The 18,251-nt window shown below is 36.7% G+C and overlaps 1 protein-coding gene across 2 annotated transcripts in view; it reads left to right on the forward strand.

Annotated features, from left to right (window-relative positions):
* Positions 1 to 18,251, forward strand: part of TRABD2B (TraB domain containing 2B) — a 282,822-nt gene that overhangs the window by 185,457 nt on the left and 79,114 nt on the right. The window lies entirely within an intron of this gene.

Genomic DNA, 18,251 nt, shown 5'->3' on the forward strand with positions numbered 1-18,251 from the left:
ATATCTTGCTTTTTGGTTTTATAAGCCCTTCTCCTTCCTTCCACAAGGAAACGGATTGTCTTTGTACTTCCCCCATAGGAAGCATCAAGAAATATTTTAGCCTTGATCACTGCAGGTGTATAGGAAATATTTTTCTTATCTAACAGGAGACAAAGAAAAACATATGTATTCTGTTGAATTTACTATGGAGCAATGATATGTGATGGATTATAACATTCCTCTTGTTTCCCAGTGTTTGACCCCATAATATAATAAATCAGCATATGTAGACAGAACCTTCTATAAAATAAAAGTGGTGTTAAACAAACAACCAAAGATGGATAATTCCAGGGTTATACTGAGTTATACTGAGTGCGAATAGATTTGTTTGGAATCATCTCAATCAGATTTTCAGGTCATATCTGATCGTGTTGCAAGAGATTGACATTTTCAATTGAAGGCAGTACAGAACAACAAATACTATAAATTGTAATTTTTTTTCCTCTTCTCTTTAATCAGGAATGCATTGAAGAGAAGATTGTTAATTTGTGTTGTGAATATTTGCCACCGTTGTGTTTTTTTCCCCACTGAAACCTGATACAGCAGAATTGTTAAATGGTTTGACAGTTATTTAAATTATATTTTATCTATACTAATGGGCCCTTGTGGTTCTTTTCCATAGCAGTAACTCCTGGCTGTTATATTGGAATACATGCAGCAATCCACTTAGTAATAAATGCTAACAATTGATTAGAGGATAAATTAAGCGCAGCATTATGACAATTAATTCCTAGTATTTTACAACGTGTGAAAGGTAACTTAAGTGACTTTTGTAATTTGCAACGTTATCTTCACATGTTACTCCGTGTCAGTTGCATTTGCATGGCATTTCTTCACCTCACCCTCCTGTGGGTGGGGTGACAAAGGATTTTTGTGACAGAGGATCACAGCTAAGCTGGATAACAACATTTGTCGTAAGCAGTTCCCACAACCAGCTTTTGGAGAGCTGGAAATCCAGTCAATCTCTCTGAAGCATCTATTTTACAAGGTGACAATGCACGCAATTGAGATGAAAAGGGACCTAAGCATTGGCATAGCTCTCCCCTTGTTCCCAGGCATCCTGCCAAAGAGGGCTACTTGGTGATGGATAATTCAACAGCAGGCTTAGCTGACTAATTGTCTTGTCTTGTGGGGCTTTTAGTTGAAATCTACCCTGCTTAGATGAGTCAACTGGTTATTGATAAAAACGGATGATAAATCATCTAAAATATAATATGTAAAAGCAATCGGGTATCTAGAGCTGTATTTCAGAATTCCTATTCGTTGTCATTCTCATTTGAATGCAAAATCCTTTTTAACCCCTCTTTTGTCAGAGGGGTATTTTACAGATTACATAAGGCGACTGATGCTCTTAACAGCCTCAAAAACAGTGGGTTAGTTCTATTCAGAGATGTGTCAAAAATTATAATCATATCATTGGATCTGAAATTTTGCCTCCTATTCTGATACAATGGTTGGTAAAGGAAGTACAATTAATCCATGTCCAGAGACATTTAATTTAACTTTGGTTTAACTTTTAGGAATGCTTTCTTTTCTCCTTTCACCCACAATGCAAACTGACTTAATTTCTGTTGCTAAGTGAGACATTTGTTAAGTGACATTTGTCACTTATGTTACTGACATTTGTCAGTATATCTGCTTGTGAAATCTCTTCACCTATGAAATAAATTTTAAATCATCAGCATAAACTGCAGCATTTATTCTAAGCACAAATATATAGTGAATATTTTAATCTTCTTTGAGATACTCAGGAATAAATGCAAATAGCAGAAAGTCAAACCCTGACTATATATATGCTTTCATTATCCTAGAAACAATCCATCTTTCTTGCAAAGTTACAGTGGGATTTACATAACACATAAGTAGCCACACAAACTTAGTCTAAAATAAAAATCCATATTCTTCTATATTCTTACCGTTATCATTATACCATTACACCTTCCCCCAATCGCCACATACCTATCTTTTTTAAATTAGTCATATTGATGTATTTTCTTTGTTTTCTTTTTCCTTGTTTGTTTGTTTTATTATTATATTTTATTTTCACTTTGTTTAAACTTCCTTTTTATTTCTTGATTTTGTTATGGTTGTGTGTTGCCTAGAATAGTGCCTGGCCTAGAGTAGCCCCTGGTGAGATAGGCAGCAAATAAATTTTATAATAATAATTATTATTATTGCTTCAGAACACTACAGATCTATTCAATTCATTTTACAGTTTGCAAGAATTATAATTATTTCATATTCATGGCCTCATATATATAATTATTCACTTCTTGAAGGGGATGGCAGTTTCAATAAACCCATCATTTCTTTTCAAACCTTTTGCTACCGACCTACATTTTTATTTTTCTAAGTAATTTAAATTGGTTTTGATTGAATCTGTCAAATTTCAATCTCGATTTCCCAAACACTGTGAACTAATTAACTTTTAGGAATGCTTTCTTTTCTCTTCTAGATGGACACAAATGCACACACAATGCAATTTGGCTTAATTAAAAGCTGAGCTTGTGGTTATGTTAGTAGTTTCTCAAGTAGGTTTGGTATACTGGCTTGTGAAGTCTCTTCACTTATGAAAGAAGTTTAAATCAGTAGCATAAATAACTCCATGTGGATTTAGTGAATCTGGATTGTTTTAAGCCATTACGTAAACAGAAGTTTACTATGGTCTTTGTAAACTGTGCAGCAAAGCCTCCTTGTCTGAAATTCCTAGTTATCAGTTTCCCTTAAAATGCCCTAGCCAGAATCATCTTTATAAATAGCAGTTGTGTTTATCCAAGCATTTGATTATCTAAATCAAAGTCCCCACTGAGCCTCCTCCAGGCCATTTTGAAAAATAGCAACGTTACTTCCGTGTCTATAGTCTTTTACTCTCCTCCAACAAAGACTTAGAGAATTCTGATGGCGATTATTGGCATGGGTAAAATGTATTTATTTATATCCCGTCTTTATTAGTTTTACAAATAACTCAAGGCGAAAAACATATCCAACACATCTTTTTCTTCCTATTTTCCCCACAACAACTTTGTGAGGTGAATTGGGCTGGGCTGAGAGACAGTCACTGTCCCAAAGTCACCCAACTGATTTTCATGGGTAATGCAGTATTTGAACTCCGGGTCTCCTGCTTTCAAGCCTGGTCGCTTAACCATTAGACCAAACTGGGTCTCAAAATGTGTGCATGCTTGTACACCGAATGGAAATACACACCAATTTCTCTGTAGATGTAATTTACCAGTTCCTAAAGTACATTGTTGCTGTATTATATGTACCAGCTTTATATTTGGCCATTTTAATATGACTAGCAATAGCAATAGCATTTAGACTTATGTACCACTCCACAGCGCTTTACTGCACTCTCTGAGCAGTTTACAGAGTCAGTATATTGCCTCCAATAATCTGGATCCTCATTTTACCGACTGCAGAAGGTTAGATACTGAGTCAACCTTGAATCAGTCAGGACTGAACTCCTGGCAGTGGGCAGAGTTATAGCTTTGCCATATTATTGCATAAAATAAAGGACAGATAAATAGGATAACTTTGGCTGGATTACGTTCTTTTATGGAAGGAGTTAATTTGAAGAAAAAGTACACCATTGCACTATTACACAAATACTTCTACAGTAATGCACGTACCGGTTTTGAGTTCATCTAACAATCTTCTGGCTTCCTATCCTGAGTAAAGGGAAATATATTCTTTGATTGTTGTATAATGTAACAACATATTAAAAATGTGCTACAAATGCAAGTAGAACAAACTCAAGACTGAATATGCAACATAATTGCAATATTATGCACATATTCTGTCCAAATTTATCTGCAGCATATACACTTCAGAGGTCAAGATACTTAAGAGAGTTTGATTAATTGTTTTGCTTTAAAAGATCCAGGAAAAAAATTGGATGTGATCCATTGAACTCTTCAACCGGATACTTATCAAACCACAGAGATTGTTCAGCTGGATATAGTTTTTCTCTCTATATCAAGGATGTGATCGTAAACATATTCTGATGTTTTTGTATACTATCCTGATGAAATATAAAATAGCATTATTGAAATATTTGTTCCTCTTTACATGTTTTTCAAGATAAATCTTGTGTATTCTGTGAAATATAAAAATCAGTACTAAACCTAGGTCTTGAACAACTTGTAACCAATAATAAAAGACTCAACAACTGCCTTGATCTCATATTCTGCAACAACCCAAATTCAATTTACGGACTACAAATTAAAGAACCTTTTTCCAACAGTGACCACTGCATGATTGATTTTCGTCTCAATATATGTCCATACTTAAATCGTCATAACAATAGTATTCCCAACTACAACTTCAAAAAAGCCAATTACGACCTTATAAACAACGATCTTTCATTTCTGGACTGGCAAAATCTATTTGCAACCTGCATAACCGCTGAAGACCACTATAGAGTCTTCCTACTTGAGATCAATAGAGTCATTAAACTATATGTACCACAAATGACTACCATGATCAGGAAAAGCAAACTACCCATATCAATAAAAAAGCTTCAATCAAAAAAAAAAATCCCTCTGGAGAAGAAACAAAAAAGGCTATGTTGCAAATTTCAAAATCCGCTACAGAAATATATGCAACCAAATAAAAACTGAATGCACAAATTACCACACCAAGCAAGAAGAGAACCTTCTGCGCACAAATTCCAATCGTGCCTTTTATAATTTTGTTAACAATAAACTTAAAGACTCAAGATCCATCCCACCACTAAAAGATTCTAACAACAAAGAATGCAATGACGAAACAGTTAAAGCAAACCTCTTCAACATTTTCTTTGGCTCAGTTTTTGTTAACTCCGATAACACACATCCGACATTCCACAAACGTACCAGCAATGATTATGATGACTTAACTCATATAGATTTCACAGAAGATAACGTTGGAAAAGCTCTTCATAACTTAAAACCATCGCTATCTATTGGACCCGATGGACTATGTGCATACTTCTTAAAAAAACTTTCCATTAATATAGCAGAACCCCTAAGCATAATCTTTGATAAAGCCTTCACTACCAGTTTCCTTCCCAAACTTTGGTCACTAGCCACAGTTATCCCCATCTTCAAAAAAGGAGACCCCAGCTTAGTCGGAAATTACAGACCTATCTCTTTGTGCTGCGTCACCTGCAAAGTCATGGAATCAATCATCAACCAATCCATTACCTCACACTTAGAAACTAACAACCTACTCTCCAATAAACAATTTGGTTTCCGGAAAAAATTATCATGTAACTTACAACTACTCCACTGTAAAAGCATATGGACTACAAATCTTGATCAAGGCAAAACAATAGATGCCATCTACATAGACTTCTGCAAAGCTTTTGACTCAGTAGTACACGATAAACTTCTCCTAAAACTAAAATCCTATGGCATCTCAGGACCTCTTCACAAATGGATATCTGCTTTTCTGTCTAACAGACAGAAAAAACAGACAACAAGTGGTCAAAATTGGCAATGCTTTATCAAATCCTGTTCCTGTCAAGAGTGGCGTTCCTCAAGGCAGCGTCCTTGGACCAACACTCTTCATACTATACATTAATGATCTTTGTGACCATATCTCAAGTAATTGTGTTCTCTTTGCTGACGATGTCAAACTATTTAACACCACAGACAATACATCTATCATTCAAAACGACCTTGATCATCTAACCGCTTGGTCTAAAACTTGGCAACTCCAAATCTCAAGCAGCAAATGCTCAGTCTTACATATAGGAAAAAAGAACCCAAACACTAAGTACATACAGATGACCCCATTCCCGTTAAAGACCTCAGAGTTTTCATGTCAAATGATCTAAGTGCCAAAGCCCACTGCAACTACATAGCAAAAAAAGCTCTAAGAGTTGTAAACCTAATCTTGCGTAGCTTCTTTTCCAAAAACACCACACTACTAACCAGAGCATATAAAACATTTGCTAGACCAATTCTAGAATACAGCTCGCCTGTTTGGAACCCTCACCACATCTCTGACATCAATACAATTGAACGTGTCCAGAAATATTTTACAAGAAGAGTTCTTCATTCCTCTGAAAACAACAAAATACCTTATCCCACCAGACTTGAAATCCTAGGTTTAGAAAACTTGGAACTCCGTCGCCTACGACAAGACCTAAGTTTAACTCACAGAATCATCTATTGTAATGTCCTTCTTGTTAAAGACTACTTCAGCTTCAATTGCAATAATACTAGAGCAACCAATAGATTTAAACTTAATGTCAACCGCTTTAATCTAGATTGCAGAAAATATGACTTCTGTAACAGAATCATCAGTGCTTGGAATACTTTACCTGTGGTCTCTTCCCATAATCCTAAAATCTTCAACCAAAAACTGTCTACTATTGACCTCACCCCATTCCTAAGGGGACAATAAGGGGCGTGTATAAGCGCAGAAAACGTGCCTACTGTTCCTGTCCTATTGTTTTTCTTTTCTTCTTCCTATATACATATATGCTTTACCTCCTTATATTTACCCATATATGTGTTTATATATTATATAATCTTTTGTATGATACCTACATATATTGTTATGACAAAATAAATAAATAAATAAATAAATAAATAAATAAATAAATAAATAAATATATTAGTTGATTACACACAAGTTTTGATTTTTAAGCATCAGATTTTAGTTTTTACTGTAAAGCTAACAATCTTTTGAGGTATTAGTGAGAACTTGGAACAATTAGGATCAAAGACATTCTAATTATAAATCTGTGGCCAGCAGATTCATATTCATCAGAATATCTGCAGTAGAATCATGTGTAGCTTCAAACAACTTGGTGTATTTTGGATTGCAAAAATCCAGATTACCTCTAGATGGCAATGAGAGTTCTTATCATTTCAAGGTCATTGAGATACAATAGTTAGCTAAATTCTACAGAGTTAGATTCAACTTCTGATGATTATATATGGATTTACAATATGCTTAAAACCCTAACCACTCTTTCATAATAATTCATAGCTCAAGACACTGTAAAAATTAATTGCAGTGACTTCCTAGTAAACATATGTTTTAAGACCAAGCTATTGAAACATTGACCTCAGTACCATAACTATTATATCCTATTTGCCTTTAGAGTTAATAGAGACAGGAACTAGTTTAGGCAAACACAGCACAGAATAAACCATTAAAATAACATGTTTGTCAGAAAGCTGTTTTGACTGTTGCCTACAAATTAATAATTGTTTTGTGGGAAATTTTTTAACCTCAGAAGCTCCCCCCCCCCCACAAGCTTCTTAGAAATTTCATACCAAGTTTACCTGGACGATTTGCCAGGGGTCGCCTAACAAGAAACACTGATTTTGGAGTCTTATTATCGTAAGGGGATATTTGAGTTGCTTTTAAAGTTTTTATAGCCATTTACTTTTCAAAAGTTTCCTCATTGGTGCTTCTCATTCCGGTCTTGTTTGGAGAATCTCAAACCTTCAAGGTCTGAGTCTGCAGAAGCAAACATTTGTCTACAGATAGTCCTCAATTTACAACAGTTCATTTAGTGACTGTTCAAAGTCACCACAGCACTTGAAAAAGTGATTTATGACCCGTTTTCACACTTAGAATCATTGACGTGCAAGTTCAGGAAGGCCAGGGAAAGATGGCATGGGTAAATATGAGTGAAGGGTGTGGGGAGCATATGATGCATGCAATTGAAGAAAGACCAGATATGAGGAAGATTTACATGAATGACATGTGACCTTCCTTGCTGGCTTCCCCATTTAAGTCAAGGTCAAGATTGCAAATGATCATCAGACCCCAGAGCTCTACAACTAGTTGTAAGTGCAAGCTAGTCGCCAAGCATTTTAATGTGGTTCACTTGACTATCAGGATGCTGCAACAGCCAGAACTTTAGGACAAATCATAAGTCCCTTTGTTTAGTACCATCATAACTTTGAATGGTCACTGAACGAATTAACCTAACCGGAGGACTTCAAAATTCCTTACAGGTATTTTCTGAGTATTAAGTTATTCATCTTGTGAGAAGGGAAAAAAATATCTCCTGTTAATAAATATTTTTCCACTCTACACATTTTGTGTTCTTTCCAGCAAGTTCCCCCCCCCCCACTTCGCCACTTGTGGTAGAACATGAAAATCCAACTTGAACAAACAGGGATGTACATAAAGTTTAGTACCATTTTTCAGCCTCCTTCATAGGGCATACTCAGTAACCTAGCTAAAATTTTGTGGCTGCATTTTGTTGGCACAAATATTTAATTTCAAAGTTTATAACCGACAACTCCAAAGGCTACGCAGCGGTTAAAGAGAGTTCTTTGGTCAAATTCAAACCATTTTATTATTAAACTGGTTAATTAGCAATTTGAAAGGAAAAATCTAGGTCTTAAAGTCTCCCCGGGTCACTGCCAAACCACAACCTATTAACTACTCCTGCCTTTCAACAGTAATAACAATGAGGTTTTGAGTACATATGGTTCCAACTATGTGTGAGGCTTTTATGAGAAATTTTAACAGGGGGCATGATTTTGCAAACAACAATTCTAGAACATAATTTCATGGTTTTTACTTCCTTCATTGTCCCTTCAAAGAAACTGAACCCTTTTGTCATTATAGGACGTAAGTTTCAAACAGGCTTTTTTTGCTGACACTGGTGGAAGCTTTTAAATGACTTCCCTTGGGCCTGTTTTTTGTGAGTTTGTTTCCTTGACACTGACCCCGTGAAGGTGTCTTTCAAAGTGCATCAACCTCCTGTCAGAATATGAAGTGAGTAAGGGAAGGAAAAGGAAAACTAACCATGTTCAGGAAGTTAATGGAATTATGGGATTTAGCAAACATCAGACAGCTTGAACATTTGGTGTTATTTGAAGGATATATAGGAACTTGACTGATTTATATCTTATTACTCTATGTGCAATGAATGTACAGGTAGTTCTTGACTTGTATGACCAAAATCGGGACTGGAACTTGCATCATTAAGTGAGGGGAATGTAATTTTATGAACTTTTTGCTGTGGATGTTAAGTGAATCACATGGTTGTTAAGTGATTCTGACTTTCCCTGTTGACTTTTTGTCAGAAGTTGGCCACAAGAGCACAAATGACATTCACATGATCGCGGGACACTGCAATCATCCTAAATGCATGTCAGTTGCCAAGCACCCAAGTTTTGATCATGTGTCTATGAAGATGGTGTGATAACTGAATAACAATAAAGTTGGAAGGGACCTTGGAGGTCTTCTAGTCCAACCCCCCCTGTTCAGGCAGGAAATCCTATACCATTTCAGACAAATGGCTGTTGAATGTCTTCTTAAAAACTTCCAGTGTCAGAGGTGATAATCATTAGTGTAAGGATCAATTGTAAAGTCACTTTTTCAGTGCTGTTATAACTTCAAAGAGTCACTAAAGCAGCGGTTCTCAACCTATGGGTCGCGACCCCATTGGGGGTTGAATGACGATTTGCCAGGGGTCGCCTAAGGCCATCGGAAATATGGGAAGTATACATGCGAGTCGAAGAATCGAAGAAGAGTCGAAGAAATGGTTGACTCCACAAGCCAGCTGCAGGCTCTTCAAATCGCTAGCCGAATTCGGCTTCAGGTGCGATGAATTAAAAAAGAGAGAAATCTTTGCTCTGATGTCTCTCTCTCTCAAGCCAGCTGCAATCACTCCCAATCACTAGCCTAATCTGGCTTCAGGCATGATAAACTTAATAGGGGAGGAGTCTCCGCTTTAATGCCTCGGTCCTCAAGGCAATCGCAAGCAGTTCAGATCGCTAGCCTATACGGCTTCAGGCACGATAAATTCAAAAAAACAGTTTGCCGCTTTTTTTCCCCTTCTGCGGCTGCTGAGGCGTGCCTAGATCACTGCCTAAAAAAATAATAATTTTACGGTTGGGGGTCGCCACATCGTGGGGAATTGTATTAAAGGGGTTGCAGCACTATAAAGGTTGAGAACCACTGCACTAAAGGAAATGGTTGTAAGTCATGGCTTACCTGTGTAACTTTTTCTAAGCGTGGCTCTCCTTGGCATTTGGCTTAGCACGTCAGGGACGTATACTGAAAAGGAGTAAATGAACTTTTAGTTCTAAATCCCCAGTCAGCTTTTAAATAGTTTCACCCTTCTGTCCAATTAAAAAATAAAGTTGTACAAAGCATTTGTAAGTGGTATTTCACAAAACATACAGATGTTTTAAAACACCTTTTCCACTAGCAATGGTCTGATTCTACAGATGAGTAAAATTGAATCTTCCTGGATCATACCCAAAGCATTTTTTTAAAATGAAGGTACTATGGCTCAGGGGCTAGGACGCTGAGCTTGTCGGTCAAAAGGTCGGCAGCTCGGCAGTTCGAATCCCTAGTGCTGCCGTTTAACGGGGTAGGCTCCTGTTACTTGTCCCAGCTTCTGCCAACCTAGCAGTCTCAAAAGCACGTAAAAATGCAAGTAGAAAAAATAGGGACCACCTTTGGTGGGAAGGTAACAACGTTCCGTGCACCTTTGGTGTTGAGTCATGCTGGCCACATGACCACGGAGACGTCTTCGGACAGCGCTGGCTCTTTGGCTTTGAAACGGAGATGAGCACTGCCCCCTAGAGTTGGCAACGACTAGCACGTATGTACGAGGGGAACCTTTACCTTTACTATGATGCCAAATGATGAAACAAACATTGTGATACTTTGCTGTTTGTAGTTTCGTCATTTGTTGTTTCATGGAGATGTTGTAAGTCTGTAACAGCGCAGTTTCCATAGCAATATCTCAACGTATTTCATCACTTGTCCTCCATTGTCCCCACTTCTTCTGGATACCTGTGGATGAAAGATGCATATCTTGGGAAATATTTTAGGCTCACTATTTAGTATTTGTCTTATCTATTCAGTCAATGACCAGCAAATTTAAAAGAACAATGACGAAATCTTATTAAAGTATACAAAAAATTAATTGACATATCTTAGAATGTAGAAATTGAGAGCCAGTTTGCTCCAATGATGAAGGCACCAGACTAGAAACAGAAAGGTCAGCAGTTTGGAGGTTCAAATCCTTAGTACAGGTTTCCTGCATGAGCAGGGGGTTGGACTAGATGATCTCCAAAGTCCCTTCCAACTCTGTTACTGTTAATACTGTTTGTTGTTGAGAAAATAGAAAGAGAAAAGAATAGCAGATATGTTCACCACCTTCAATTATTTATGAAATGGTGAACTAGGAATGCTCGGTCCAATAAATTGTCTGCAGTAATTGATGATTTTAAGATTAGAAATATATATAAGTAATACTGAGAGACTGACTCGAGTAAATAATGGAAAAGAAAACAGGAACAAAGGCACTAAAGAATGTCTGAATGCTTATTCCTCTGACTATTCCAAATAGGCAACCTGAGACAACCTTGGCTTGCTACAAAACAGGCCCTGTCTTTACCGATATTGAATAATTGCATGCATGAATAATTGCCTTTGAGGCATTTTTTTCTTGCCAAGTAGATGGCTTTTGGAAGCCAATTCTAGCTGACTTCATTTCCTCAGGATACATCTACTGCTGAAAAGTAAACTGTTTAGATGCCCTAATTTTCTCTAAGAAATCTTGCGAATTTTAGGGAAGTGTGAGATCTCTGAATGAAAATAGGGTAATTTCAAAGGCTTTGGTCAGAAGTAATTTAAAATTGATTTATGTATGCTTACTTTTAAATACAGGGAAGTCTGTGGTTTTGTAAATATGGATTATTTCCTCCTAAAAAGTATAGCCACTTGGAAAAACATACCTGCATAACCTATCTGAAATATATTTAAAAGAGCTTTGATTACAGCAATATTTTCTGTTCCAAATGGAAATGGGGGGAAAAATAAGAGAGGGACAAAGTTAAAACCGAAGCCAGAAATAATGTGATCAATAGAGTTATTATCCTATACTATTATCCCATTGATAATCATTCAAAAGAATCTAAACATTTACAGGAACCAATTAATCTTCAACAGCAAAATTAATATATGAAACAACTAATTTGATTTCACATGACCACGGAGACGCCTTCGGACAGCGCTGGCTCTTTGGCTTTGAAACGGAGATGAGCACTGCCCCTAGAGTTGGCAACGACTAGCACGTATGTACGAGGGAACCTTTACCTTTACTATGATGCCAAATGATGAAACAAACATTGTGATACTTTGCTGTTTGTAGTTTCGTCATTTGTTGTTTCATGGAGATGTTGTAAGTCTGTAACAGCGCAGTTTCCATAGCAATATCTCAACGTATTTCATCACTTGTCCTCCATTGTCCCCACTTCTTCTGGATACCTGTGGATGAAAGATGCATATCTTGGGAAATATTTTAGGCTCACTATTTAGTATTTGTCTTATCTATTCAGTCAATGACCAGCAAATTTAAAAGAACAATGACGAAATCTTATTAAAGTATACAAAAAATTAATTGACATATCTTAGAATGTAGAAATTGAGAGCCAGTTTGCTCCAATGATGAAGGCACCAGACTAGAAACAGAAAGGTCAGCAGTTTGGAGGTTCAAATCCTTAGTACAGGTTTCCTGCATGAGCAGGGGGTTGGACTAGATGATCTCCAAAGTCCCTTCCAACTCTGTTACTGTTAATACTGTTTGTTGTTGAGAAAATAGAAAGAGAAAAGAATAGCAGATATGTTCACCACCTTCAATTATTTATGAAATGGTGAACTAGGAATGCTCGGTCCAATAAATTGTCTGCAGTAATTGATGATTTTAAGATTAGAAATATATATAAGTAATACTGAGAGACTGACTCGAGTAAATAATGGAAAAGAAAACAGGAACAAAGGCACTAAAGAATGTCTGAATGCTTATTCCTCTGACTATTCCAAATAGGCAACCTGAGACAACCTTGGCTTGCTACAAAACAGGCCCTGTCTTTACCGATATTGAACCATGCATGAATAATTGCATGCATGAATAATTGCATGCATGAATAATTGCATGCATGAATAATTGCCTTTGAGGCATTTTTTTCTTGCCAAGTAGATGGCTTTTGGAAGCCAATTCTAGCTGACTTCATTTCCTCAGGATACATCTACTGCTGAAAAGTAAACTGTTTAGATGCCCTAATTTTCTCTAAGAAATCTTGCGAATTTTAGGGAAGTGTGAGATCTCTGAATGAAAATAGGGTAATTTCAAAGGCTTTGGTCAGAAGTAATTTAAAATTGATTTATGTATGCTTACTTTTAAATACAGGGAAGTCTGTGGTTTTGTAAATATGGATTATTTCCTCCTAAAAAGTATAGCCACTTGGAAAAACATACCTGCATAACCTATCTGAAATATATTTAAAAGAGCTTTGATTACAGCAATATTTTCTGTTCCAAATGGAAATGGGGGGAAAAATAAGAGAGGGACAAAGTTAAAACCGAAGCCAGAAATAATGTGATCAATAGAGTTATTATCCTATACTATTATCCCATTGATAATCATTCAAAAGAATCTAAACATTTACAGGAACCAATTAATCTTCAACAGCAAAATTAATATATGAAACAACTAATTTGATTTCACATGACCACGGAGACGCCTTCGGACAGCGCTGGCTCTTTGGCTTTGAAACGGAGATGAGCACTGCCCCTAGAGTTGGCAACGACTAGCACGTATGTACGAGGGAACCTTTACCTTTACTATGATGCCAAATGATGAAACAAACATTGTGATACTTTGCTGTTTGTAGTTTCGTCATTTGTTGTTTCATGGAGATGTTGTAAGTCTGTAACAGCGCAGTTTCCATGGCAATATCTCAACGTATTTCATCACTTGTCCTCCATTGTCCCCACTTCTTCTGGATACCTGTGGTTGGAAAACTACCCTGTGCTACATGGAATGTGAAGAATGTCATTCTGTAATAAAGGTATAATGAATATTTTCCAAAAAATATAAAGTAGCAAAAAATAACCAAAAATATTTTTAAAGGTAGATCATGAAAATGCTCAGCTTGTTTGACATTCCTAAAATATATATTGATGGAAAGATTTGGGGATGTTTCGGTTACAGTTCCTCTGAAAATTACCATTCTCAGAAGTCTAAAACTTTCTTCACAAATCTAAGTCTATGCTACAAAATTTTCCATGACCTGTGAAATATGAGATTAGTATCTTTTTAATCTAAACATGCTGCAAAAACCATAGGTTTAGAAGATTTACCTTTTGAGGCTTGTAGGCTGGAGAGGAAATAGCTCATCTGAGGATTTCCTGTGGATTCTGTATTCTGGATTTATAAAAACTTCAGGCAAAAATGGTTGTTCGGGAGATGTTAAAATGTCTAAATGTTAAATTGTTTTCCAGATATGTTAACTATTATTTCAGTTGTACTAGTTAACATTTTTATCACTCAAGGTAACCTGGATTTTATTCAGACAACTGTGTAGATGTACTGTTGCTCTGCAACAAACGTGAGAAATAGATTCGGATATGCCCATAATGTAGTGAAGTTCTCACAATTATCTACCATTATGAATATGATCAATTTTGGCACTTTTGAAATTCAGGAAGTACCTGAAAGTCTACCTGCATGAGCAATCATATTTTTATATACCTCTCTTAGTAGCAGTGTCCACTAGCAGAATAAGCAGGGGTCAGGCAGAACACACCCCATTCTTTTTCTCTATACATTGCACATAAATCTTTTGAACGCTGCTGCGTGCTATTTTTGTTACCTGTTTTAGAAATCTAATAACTTATTTTAAAATAGGGCAGGTTAAAAATTGGAAAACTACCCTGTGCTACATGGAATGTGAAGAATGTCATTCTGTAATAAAGATATAATGAATATTTTCCAAAAAATATAAAGTAGCAAAAAATAACCAAAAATATTTTTAAAGGTAGATCATGAAAATGCTCAGCTTGTTTGACATTCCTAAAATATATATTGATGGAAAGATTTGGGGATCTTTCGGTTACAGTTCCTCTGAAAATTACCATTCTCAGAAGTCTAAAACTTTCTTCACAAATCTAAGTCTACGCTACAAAATTTTCCATGACCTGTGAAATATGAGATTAGTATCTTTTTAATCTAAACATGCTGCAAAAACCATAGGTTTAGAAGATTTACCTTTTGAGGCTTGTAGGCTGGAGAGGAAATAGCTCATCTGAGGATTTCCTGTGGATTCTGTATTCTGGATTTATAAAAACTTCAGGCAAAAATGGTTGTTCGGGAGATGTTAAAATGTCTAAATGTTAAACTGTTTTCCAGATATGTTAACTATTATTTCAGTTGTACTAGTTAACATTTTTATCACTCAAGGTAACCTGGATTTTATTCAGACAGCTGTGTAGATGTACTGTTGCTCTGCAACAAACGTGAGAAATAGATTCGGGATATGCCCATAATGTAGTGAAGTTCTCACAATTATCTACCATTATGAATATGATCAATTTTGGCACTTTTGAAATTCAGGAAGTACCTGAAAGTCTACCTGCATGAGCAATCATATTTTATATACCTCTCTTAGTAGCAGTGTCCACTAGCAGAATAAGCAGGGGTCAGGCAGAACACACCCATTCTTTTTCTCTATACATTGCACATAAATCTTTTGAACGCTGCTGCGTGCTATTTTTGTTACCTGTTTTAGAAATCTAATAACTTATTTTAAAATAGGGCAGGTTAAAAATTGGAAAACTACCCTGTGCTACATGGAATGTGAAGAATGTCATTCTGTAATAAAGATATAATGAATATTTTCCAAAAAATATAAAGTAGCAAAAAATAACCAAAAATATTTTTAAAGGTAGATCATGAAAATGCTCAGCTTGTTTGACATTCCTAAAATATATATTGATGGAAAGATTTGGGGATCTTTCGGTTACAGTTCCTCTGAAAATTACCATTCTCAGAAGTCTAAAACTTTCTTCACAAATCTAAGTCTATGCTACAAAATTTTCCATGACCTGTGAAATATGAGATTAGTATCTTTTTAATTTAAACATGCTGCAAAAACCATAGGTTTAGAAGATTTACCTTTTGAGGCTTGTAGGCTGGAGAGGAAATAGCTCATCTGAGGATTTCCTGTGGATTCTGTATTCTGGATTTATAAAAACTTCAGGCAAAAATGGTTGTTCGGGAGATGTTAAAATGTCTAAATGTTAAACTGTTTTCCAGATATGTTAACTATTATTTCAGTTGTACTAGTTAACATTTTTATCACTCAAGGTAACCTGGATTTTATTCAGACAGCTGTGTAGATGTACTGTTGCTCTGCAACAAACGTGAGAAATAGATTCGGGATATGCCCATAATGTAGTGAAGTTCTCACAATTATCTACCATTATGAATATGATCAATTTTGGCACTTTTGAAATTCAGGAAGTACCTGAAAGTCTACCTGCATGAGCAATCATATTTTTATTTAATATTATTTGAAAAACCTGAGGACGTTATCAGAGACAAATAAATTTAGCCCACATCTAAAAAATAATAATATATTTTGCAGATAGTCCAAGTGAGACATCTGTTGAGTTTTGACTCACTTTACGATATTTCTTGCCACATTTTTAAGTGAATCACTGCAGTTATTAAGTTGGCAACATATTGGTTAGGTGATCTGTAATCTATTGAGTAAAGCTTTCTAAACTGTTGTAATCTCATCTTCTAGGAGCAGATACTTGTTTCTGTTTTACAGAGCAGTTATTAGCATATCAAACCATCTCTCACATATCCCAAAATTTTCACCTCATAAAACTAGCCTAGTTGCTTATTATGGGGAGCATGTGCTTGCTGCATGAGAATAAGAATAGAATAGAATAGAATAGAATAGAATAGAATAGAATAGAATAGAATAGAATAGAATAGAATAGAATAGAATTTTTTATTGGCCAAGTGTGATTGGACACACAAGGAATTTGTCTTGGTGCATACGCTCTCAGTGTACATAAAAGAAAAGATATGTTCATCAAAGTACAACATTTACAACACAATTGATGGTCAATATATCAATATAAATCATAAGGATTGCCAGCAACAAGTTATAGTCATACAGTCATAAGTGGAAAGAGATTGGTGATGGGAACTATGAGACAATTAATGTTGTGTCTTGCCCACCCTCAGAGCAGCCGGGGCCTTCTTACCTGCTCCCGAACACTGAGGAATGTATGCCTCCCGGCCCAAGTCCTGGCTCCATGCCCACACAAACTGCAGAAGAAGGAGCATCTCCCTGCCCCAGCCCTGACTCCATGCCCAGGCAAACGGAGCAGCTAGACCCCTCCCCCTCCTCCACAGCAGGTGAGCCTGAGGAGGGTTTACTCCCAACAACAGCTGATTGGAGTGACCCTCGCATCAGAAGATTGGAGAGGCGGAGGCAACAGAAGGAAGGGAGGGGCAGGCCTTAATGAGTGCTGAGTCATGGAGCCACACCCCATGGCCTATATAAAGGATCTACTTTCTGGCAGTCTCTGAGTCAGGCAAAAGTCGAACTTATCTTGCTGAAGTCACTTACTGGTCTCCTGCCTGCTCTGAGGACTTTGCTAGGACTTTGGGCAGAGCTGCAGAGGCAAGCCTGATTTGGATTTCCCTGACCCAGCTGTCAGCGGAGGAGTGGGACACGACAATTAATAGTAGTGCAGATTCAGTACATAGTTTGACAGTGTTGATGGAATAATTTGTTTAGCAGAGTGATGGCCTTCGGGGAAAAACTGTTCTGTGTCTAGTTGTTCTGGTGTGCAGTGCTCTATAGCGTCGTTTTGAGGGTAGGAGTTGAAACTGTTTATGTCCAGGATGCGAGGGATCTGTAAATATTTTCATGGCCCTCTTCTTGATTCGTGCAGTATACAGGTCCTCAATGGAAGGCAGGTTGGTAGCAATTATTTTTTCTGCAGTTTTAATTATCCTCTGAAGTCTGTGTCTTTCTTGTTGGGTTGCAGACCTGAACCAGACAGTTATAGAGGTGCAAACTCAATAATTCCTCTGTAGAACTGAATCAGCAGCTCCTTGGGCAGTTTGAGCTTACTGAGTTGGCGCAGAAAGAACATTCTTTGTTTTCCTTTTTTAATGATGTTTTTGATGTTAGCTGTCCATTTTAGATCTTGCGATATGATAGAACCTAGAAATTTGAAGGTTTCTACTGTTGATACTGTGTTGTCTAGTATTGTGAGAGGTGGAAGTATGGAAGGGTTTATCTTAAAGTCTACCACCATTTCTACGGTTTTGAGTGTGTTCAGTTCCAGATTGTTTTGGTTGCACCACAAGGCTAGTCGTTCGACCTCTCGTCTATATGAATAAAACTCCCTATGTAAGCGCAAGT

This window comes from Ahaetulla prasina, chromosome 3 (genome assembly GCF_028640845.1).
Source record: "Ahaetulla prasina isolate Xishuangbanna chromosome 3, ASM2864084v1, whole genome shotgun sequence".
NCBI classification, from domain to species: Eukaryota; Metazoa; Chordata; class Lepidosauria; order Squamata; family Colubridae; genus Ahaetulla; species Ahaetulla prasina.